At 23.8% G+C, this 8,487-nt stretch overlaps 1 pseudogene; it reads right to left on the bottom strand.

Annotated features, from left to right (window-relative positions):
• Positions 1–7,617: 7,617 nt before the first annotated feature.
• On the bottom strand, positions 7,618–8,217 carry LOC147908482 (uncharacterized; annotated as a pseudogene).
• Between the last annotated feature and the right edge of the window lie 270 nt (positions 8,218–8,487).

The raw sequence follows: 8,487 nt of genomic DNA, 5'->3' as shown, positions 1-8,487 counted from the left end.
GAACAATGAGCTCTGAATCTACTTTGAGGAAATGAAATTGATTAGTTTATGAGGTCTATGTAATCTTCAATCCATTTTGGTGAGATAGAAATAAATGCATATTTTATGAAATTAACTTTCTAAGCAATTTTGGAATAATGATCTCTCAATCCACTTTAAGGCAACGAAATTGGTCTATTTATAAGGGCTACGTAACTTTCAATCCTTTTTGGTGAGATTGAAATTAAACGCTGTTTTGAGAAATTAACAATTTGGGAACAATGAGCTCTGAATCTACTTTGAGGAAATGAAATTGATTAGTTTATAAGGGCTATGTAATTTTCAATTCATTTTGGTGAGATAGAAATAAACGCATATTTTATGAACTTCACTTTCTAAGCAATTTTGGAATAATGATCTCTCAATCCACTTTAAGGCAACGAAATTGGTCTATTTATAAGGGCTACGTAACTTTCATCCTTTATGGTGAGATTGAAATTAAATGCATTTTTTGAGAAATTAAGCAATTTGGGAACAATGAACTCTGAATCTACTTTGAGGAAATGAAATTGATTAGTTTATAAGGGCTATGTATTTTTCAATTCATTTTGGTGAGATAGAAATAAATGCATATTTTATGAAATTAACTTTCTAAGCAATTTTGGAATAATGATCTCTCAATCCACTTTAAGGCAACGAAATTGGTTAGTTCATAAGGGCTACGTAATTTTCAATCCATTTTGGTGAGATTGAAATTAAACGCATTTTTTGAGAAATTAACAATTTGGGAACAATGAACTCTGAATCTACTTTGAGGAAATGAAATTGATTAGTTTATAAGGGCTTTGTATTTTTCAATTCATTTTGGTGAGATAGAAATAAATGCATATTTTATGAAATTCACTTTCTAAGCAATTTTAGATTAATAATCTCTCAATCCACTTTAAGGCAAAGAAATTCATCAGTTTATAATGGTTACGATACTTTCGATCCATTTTGGTGAGATTCAAATTAAATGCATTTTTTTAGAACCCACTTTTTAAGCAACTTTGGAATCATCACTTTTAAATCCACTTTAAGACATTGAAATTGATCAGTCTGTAATGGCTATGTAACTTTCAATCCATTTTGAGGAGATTCTAATTAAATGCATTTTTTTAGAACTTCTCTTTTGAAACAATTTTGGAGCAATGATCTCTAAATCCACTTTAAGATCACGAAATTGATCAGTTTTATAAGGGTTACGTTACTTTCAATCCATTTTGATGAGATAGAAATTAAATGCATTTTTTGAGAATTTAACTTGTTAAGCAATTTCGGAATAATGACTTTTAAATCCACTTTAAGGCAATGAAATTGATCAGTTTACAATGTAACTTTCAATCCATTTTGGTGAGATTCAAATTAAATGCATTTTTTTGAACTTCACTTTTTAATCAATTTTGGAATAATAATCTTTCTCAATCTCGGCTCAATCTCATCAATTGTGTTCGAAGAAGATAACTCCAATAACGGTATCATTCGGTTTTAGCAACTCATAATACACGATACCAAGCTGATCCCACCAAATACACAACATGAGTTTTTTTCATGAATATTCGGCCTGGCGATGTAGAAGCATGACCAGGTTATCCCCATGATTTACCCTTCTTTGGATTTTCGTATTGGATCCATTTTTCATCACCAGTGACTATACGATGTAAAAACCCTTTCTTTTATGCGTGACAACCAGCATTTCCACATATGGAAAATCGGCGTTCAACGTTTCTCGTTTCAGTTCATCTGGAACCCAATTCCCTTGCTTTTGAATCATTTCCAATGATTTCAAACAATGTCAATTTGCTTGTTGAGTCGCTTCTAATGTAAGTGCAAGTTCTTCTTGCGTTTGGCACGAATCTTCATTCAATAATGCTTCCAATTCCGCGTCTTCGTACACTTTCGGCCTTCTGCTACGTTTTTTGCCTTCGACGTCAAATTCACCGTTCTTAAATTTTTGAAACCATTCATGACAACTTCTCTCACTTAAGGCAGCCTCACCATATGCTTCTACAAGCAATCGATGATCCTCAGCTGCAGGTTTCTTCAAATTAAAGAACTAAATCAAAAGTTCCCGTAAATGACGCTTATTCGGCTCAAAACTCGGCATTTTTGCACAAAAAAAATATATAATGCTGATACAAAATCGCTAATATTTCAAGGTTATGTTGTTGACAGATGTCCAACCTTACGTTATAATATTTTACATCAGACAATTTTAACCATAGCTTGCTAGTGGCGCCGTCTTTTATCAAACGGCGGAAACTTATTTGTACACCTAATATATAATATTTTATTAAGTTTAAATATTAATTTTCTTCCCATTTAAGGTTAGAAATTTTTTTAAATAAATTTCTTAAATAAATTCACAATTTATTACATAAATTAGACATAACATTTTTAAATATTCATCTATTTAATATTATTTATTTTATTTTTATACTTCTCTCACCAATTATTTTATTTTTCTTAACTAAAAAAATTAAAATATTTTCTCTTATTTTTCTATATCTCTCACAAATTTAATCACTTTTAAAACTTGACTCTCACATTTTATTACTAACCTCCTCCACTAACCCTTTCTTCTTTCTGTATATATTTTTACTTTTCTATATATTAATTGATTTTTTTATTTTATTAAATCAAAATAATCTTTAATTATATTCACTTTTTTATTTACAAATTCTTTTTTATATAATATTATTATGCTAATGAATATAATTATATGAATATTAATAAATGTAATTAAATAATTTTATATTAATTTTTATTATTTTATATTCATGTACATTATATATGATATACATTATATTACATAATTTTTTAATAATACTTTATTTAATTAAACATATTTTTTAATAAATTTTTCATTAATATATAATAATATAATTATAATCATAATTTAAATTTATATTTACTTTTACATAATTAAATGACTGAATAAAAAGTATTGATCTTTTAAATCAAATTATAATAGTACATTTAAATCTTTCTAATGAAAAGTATTAGTTAAAATATAAAACGTTAAATTGTCATTATAAATATTAATTAAATAATATTCTTTTATTCCTCACATAATACCATTAATATGAACATATATATCAATTTTTCTAACTACAATAATATTGACTTTAACTTACTTTTTATATCTTTTCTTTATGCCCTTCCCTAACTTTCACTATAATGAAATTCATCCATTAAATCTAAAACAAATTTATAAAAAAATTTGTGAAATTGAACTGGTAATAAATTTATTTTCTATTTTTGACCCAGCTCATTCCCTTCTTTAACTATAAATTGACTAAGTATATTATTTTCCTTTTTACTCTCCTATCAATTTTGGTTCTCCCCATCTCGTGTCACTTATACCTGAAACTTATTTATTAATTTCATATCTAATAAATTTAAAATTATAATTAACCATTCTCTTTCAAACATTATTATTTTTTTAATACTTATTCTTATATATTTAATTTCTTCAATAATTTTTTAGGATTTTTTCCATATATTTTTATAGCTTCCATTCTGCTTTTCCCTTTCTCTAAGACTTTGAGTAAGATTAATGCTCTTCAGAATCTATTCTTATTGTTAATTATAATAATATTTATGATTTTAATATATTTAATAATAAAATACAATGTACTATTGAATTATGTATTAATTATTCTTATTCTAATTATAACAATATTTATGACTTTAATATATTTAATAATAAAATATAACACACTACAAATTAATGTAATAATTCTTATTATTCTTATTATTAATTATAATAATACTTATGAGATTTTAATATGTTTAGTAATAAAATATAATGCACTATAAAATTATGTATTACTTATTCTTATTATTAGTTATAATAATATTTATAATTAATATATATTTTAATATTAAATTATTATATATATAATTATATTAAAATATTTTATAATTATTATTTATTTATTTTTAATTTTTTTTCCGAATAAATTCTTTCACTTTTTTTTCTACATTTTAATCAAAATAATTTTATTTATTATACTAAATTATAAATTTGACGTTAAAAATAAGTTTTTATTAATTTGTATCTATTAATTATAAGTAATTATTAATGTTTTTATTCATTATATTAACTTTTATTTATTTATTATAAATAATTAATTATTATTATAATATCTTTATTAATTTTAAATAATTTTTTTCATATATCATTTTTTTATTAAAATAATTATTTTTATTAATAAATATTTTATTTTATTAAATTATAATTAATATAATTTTAATTTAATTATTTTATTTATTAATTTGTATACAATTAAATATATATAGTTTGTAATTTAAATTTTTTATCTAGCTTACTTTATAATAAAATTCTCATTATATAAGGAATATTCTTTTAAACTAAAATTTAAATCATTTACATTAATAAAACAAATTTATAAAAATAAAAATATAAAATTTTAATTTTCTCATTTGTATGTATACATAATAAATAAAAATATATAATAACATAAATAAATAAGAAAGTTAAAATTTAAGCTTTTGGACTTATATTCTAAATACAGAAAATTGAAATTTCTCCTCTTTATTAATTTAATATTTTTAATTTAATATTTTTTATAAATTAACATTTTATTTTAAATTAAATTATTCTTCTGTATATTTATTCATTAAAAATTTGATAATGTTATATTAATTTATTCTACTAAATAATTATATTTTTGTATTTTTTAAAATAAATTTACTTAATTATTAATGATATGCCTGATATATAAAAGGATTATTTTGATAAAACATGTTATGTATACATATTTTTATTATACTTTAATTATTTATTTTATTTAATAAAATATTTAGTTTATAATTAATTTTTTAAAATTTATATCTAATAGGATTAAACTGTTTCTAATTATCAAAAATTTTTATGATTCTTTTTACATTAAAATATAATAATATTAATTAATTATATAACTAAATATTTTATTTTTGTGCATGAAATATAATTTTTTAATTAAAAAATTAATTAATTTTACAATAAATGTATATTTTTTATCATTATTATTATTATAAATAAATAAATATTATATTTAATAATATTATTAAATATAATATAATATTATTAATAACATTTAATATAATATTATTAAATATAATATTTATATATAATATTTATTTTTAATTATTTAATATCTTCTTTAATCAAATTTTAAATTACAGTATTTTTTTTAATATATAATTATTTTATCTTATATTTCTTTATACAGGATTTAACAATTTGATTTTTTTTAGAAATTTCTAATTTTTTATTTTAAAAATATTATATTTTCATTATAAAAATAATATATTAATTTTATTTATTTAAAAATTTTCTAAATAAATTTTCTTAATATCTTCAATATTATGCTTTATATTATTAGCTATCTAAATAGTAATTAAATTTAGTTTTTTAGTAAATTATAAAAATTACACAAATACAAATATTATAATAATAAAATAAACAAAAATGAATATAAACATATAATATACATACAATTTATAATAAATATAATTAAACATTTTTTCAATAAATCAAATAATAAATATTTTACCTATAAATTCTACTTAACTCTTATCCAACTCCGAAATCACCTATAAACAGGATTATAAATTTATCTATTTAATCTCCTTAAAAATAGATCTAAAAAAATATATATATAATATATATAAAAATGTATATAATAATACAATCCTAAAAATTTTCTTATAACAATAATTACCCATATTAAAAATACCCTAATTAAAGAATACCCCAAAGTAATTAATTTTACTAATAAAGGCAAATAAATTATAGACTAATCAAAATAAAAAATCCAATTTATCAATGACCTCACTAAAATTCTCAAAAATATTTTAATAATTATAGACACATTAGTTATTTTATCTTCCTTAATATTTATATGTCTATAAAATTTTAATCTTCTATTAAAAAATAAAATTAATCAAATTAAATAAAACATTGCTAATGATAAAAATAAAATAATTATAATAAATATAAATATATTTACCCCTATTTTCTATTAAATTATCTCTAATTAATAATATTAATAATTATATAATACTTTTTCTATAAAATCCCGACCTAAAGGGAATACTCCTTAATGCTATACTTGAAATTATTAATCTTCTTATTATACAAAGTATTATTTCATTTAAATTTTCTAATAATCGAATATATTCTGAGTATTTTTTATAGAATGAATAACAATCTCTGTAATTATAAATTATATAGACCTAAAAATTGCATGCACTAATAAATGATAATATGCTATTAATCTAAACCCAAAACTCAAAATTATTATCACCAACCCTAATTGAACAAAGTCGATAATGCAATAATTTTTTTAAAATCATTCAAAATTAACTATAATTTTAGATATAAAAATATTAATAATAGATAAAAAACCTAAAATTTTACATTTGTCTTTATTAAAAATCAATTAAAACGAATCGTTAAATATACCCCAGCAGTAACCAATGTTGAAGAATGCACCAATACTGATACTGGGGGAGGAGCATAGCTAACGGTAGCCACACAGAAAAAGGAATTTGAGTCCTTTTAGTTATTGTCGCAAATTTTAACAATAATGTCAATTCTACGCCTCCTTTAAACATAACCATCTTTCATCTACCTATTATTATTCATATTGTTATTAAAATTCCAACATCACCAATTCAATTACACAAAATTTTAACCAAGAATTATATATAAGATACATAATTATGATAATAAATTACTAAACAATAAGAAACCATCCCTAATCCATCCCACCCTATTAAAACTCTAATTATATTAGGCCTAATTACTGTTAAAACTATAGACAAAATAAATAATAACAACAAATAATTAAATTTATATACTTTTCTAAACTTACATACATCATTCTATATAACATAATTATTGAGGAAATTAATGTAATAAATCAAATAAATAATAAAAATTCAATTAATTAATAAAATAAATTTCAAATTTACAGCATTAAATTAAAAAATTAATCATTCTAAAATAATTATTAATTCTAAATAATAAAATCTAACACTCACTATTCTCAAAATTATAAATATTCAAAATATATATATATATATATATATATAATAATGCATTTAAAATAATTTAAGACTCAAAATTACACATAGTATCCTTAAATATCTCACAAATTAATATTTTTCCTTAAACTACTTTAATTCCATGTATCTTACAATATTTCCTAAATATTTGCTCTTTTTTTTTAAATTATTGCATAAATATAATTAAATTTAATAAATATAATAATAAACGAAAAAAATGTATAATAAAAATTATATATTCTTTTAAATTAGAATTTGGTGAGGAGGGATCGCGACGCAGGGAATGCTTGAACTGTTCCTTGTCGAATCAAGCACGCGGAAGATGAACGTGCCGGTGGTAGAAGCGCCATCTGTGGTCGGCGATAGCGTATCGTTAAAGCGATTTCCCAATACTTCCCCTCGATACGCGATCGAACCAAAAGAAAAACTATTATTCATGTTTCTCCGAGGCCGATCAGACTCCGGCATTTGTCGTGCTTAGGTCTCGGTAAACCTTTCCTTAGGACGTCTGCAGCCATTTCATCCGTCGAGACGTGAAAGCTGAAAGGATCCGTTATTTATAGCTTCACGAACAAAATGGTGTCGTATGTCGATATGCTTTGTTCTAGTGTGGAAGATCGGATTCTCGGCTAGTTTCAGTGCTTCTTGATTGTCACTGAAAACGATGACCTCTGGCGGGTCCTCTGAATTGAGAAATTTCAGTAGTTCTTTTAAATGAATGGCCCCTTTAGAGGCTTCGGTGAGAGCCATATATTCAGCTTCTGTCGAGGATAAAGCTACTGTCCTTTGCTTCCTCGATTCCCAGGATACAACACCTCCGTTGTACATGAATATGTATCCGGTGTACGACCGTCTGTCTGTGAGGCAGTTTCCCCAGTCAGAATCCGAGAAACCGATGACTGAGCTTCCGCCATATCCGTAGGTAATCCCGATGTCCGGTGTCCCTCTCAAGTAACGCAAAATGCGTTTTGCAGCGGTCCAGTGTTCTTGCCTGTAATTGGTTAGGGACCGGCTCAGAAAACTCACGGCATGTGCAACATCGGGCCTCGTTGCAGTGGCCAAATACATCAAAGCACCCACCAATTCACGGTAGGGCAACTCGGCATACTTCTTCTCCATGGCGCCCTCAGGGCGGGTCAGTTTAACCCCAATGTCCATAGGCGTTGACACAGATTTCGAGTCGGCTATCCCGAATTTTTTCAGGACGTCTAAGATGTAACCCTTCTTGCGATACCTCCATTATCTCGATTGAACTCCAGTCCTATGCAGTACCCAATCTCACCTTGATCCTTGATGTCGAACTTCTGAGCCAAGAATTGTTTGAGGTTACGGATCTCCTTGATGCTGACGGAGGCGATCACGATGTCGTCGACATATACGGCAATTAAA

Source organism: Acromyrmex echinatior, chromosome 9 (genome assembly GCF_024713525.1).
Source record: "Acromyrmex echinatior isolate Ae372 chromosome 9, ASM2471352v2, whole genome shotgun sequence".
In the NCBI taxonomy this organism is placed as follows: Eukaryota; Metazoa; Arthropoda; class Insecta; order Hymenoptera; family Formicidae; genus Acromyrmex; species Acromyrmex echinatior.
The sequence above is the reverse complement of the archived record's forward strand: the minus strand, read 5'-3'. Positions and strand labels throughout refer to the sequence as shown.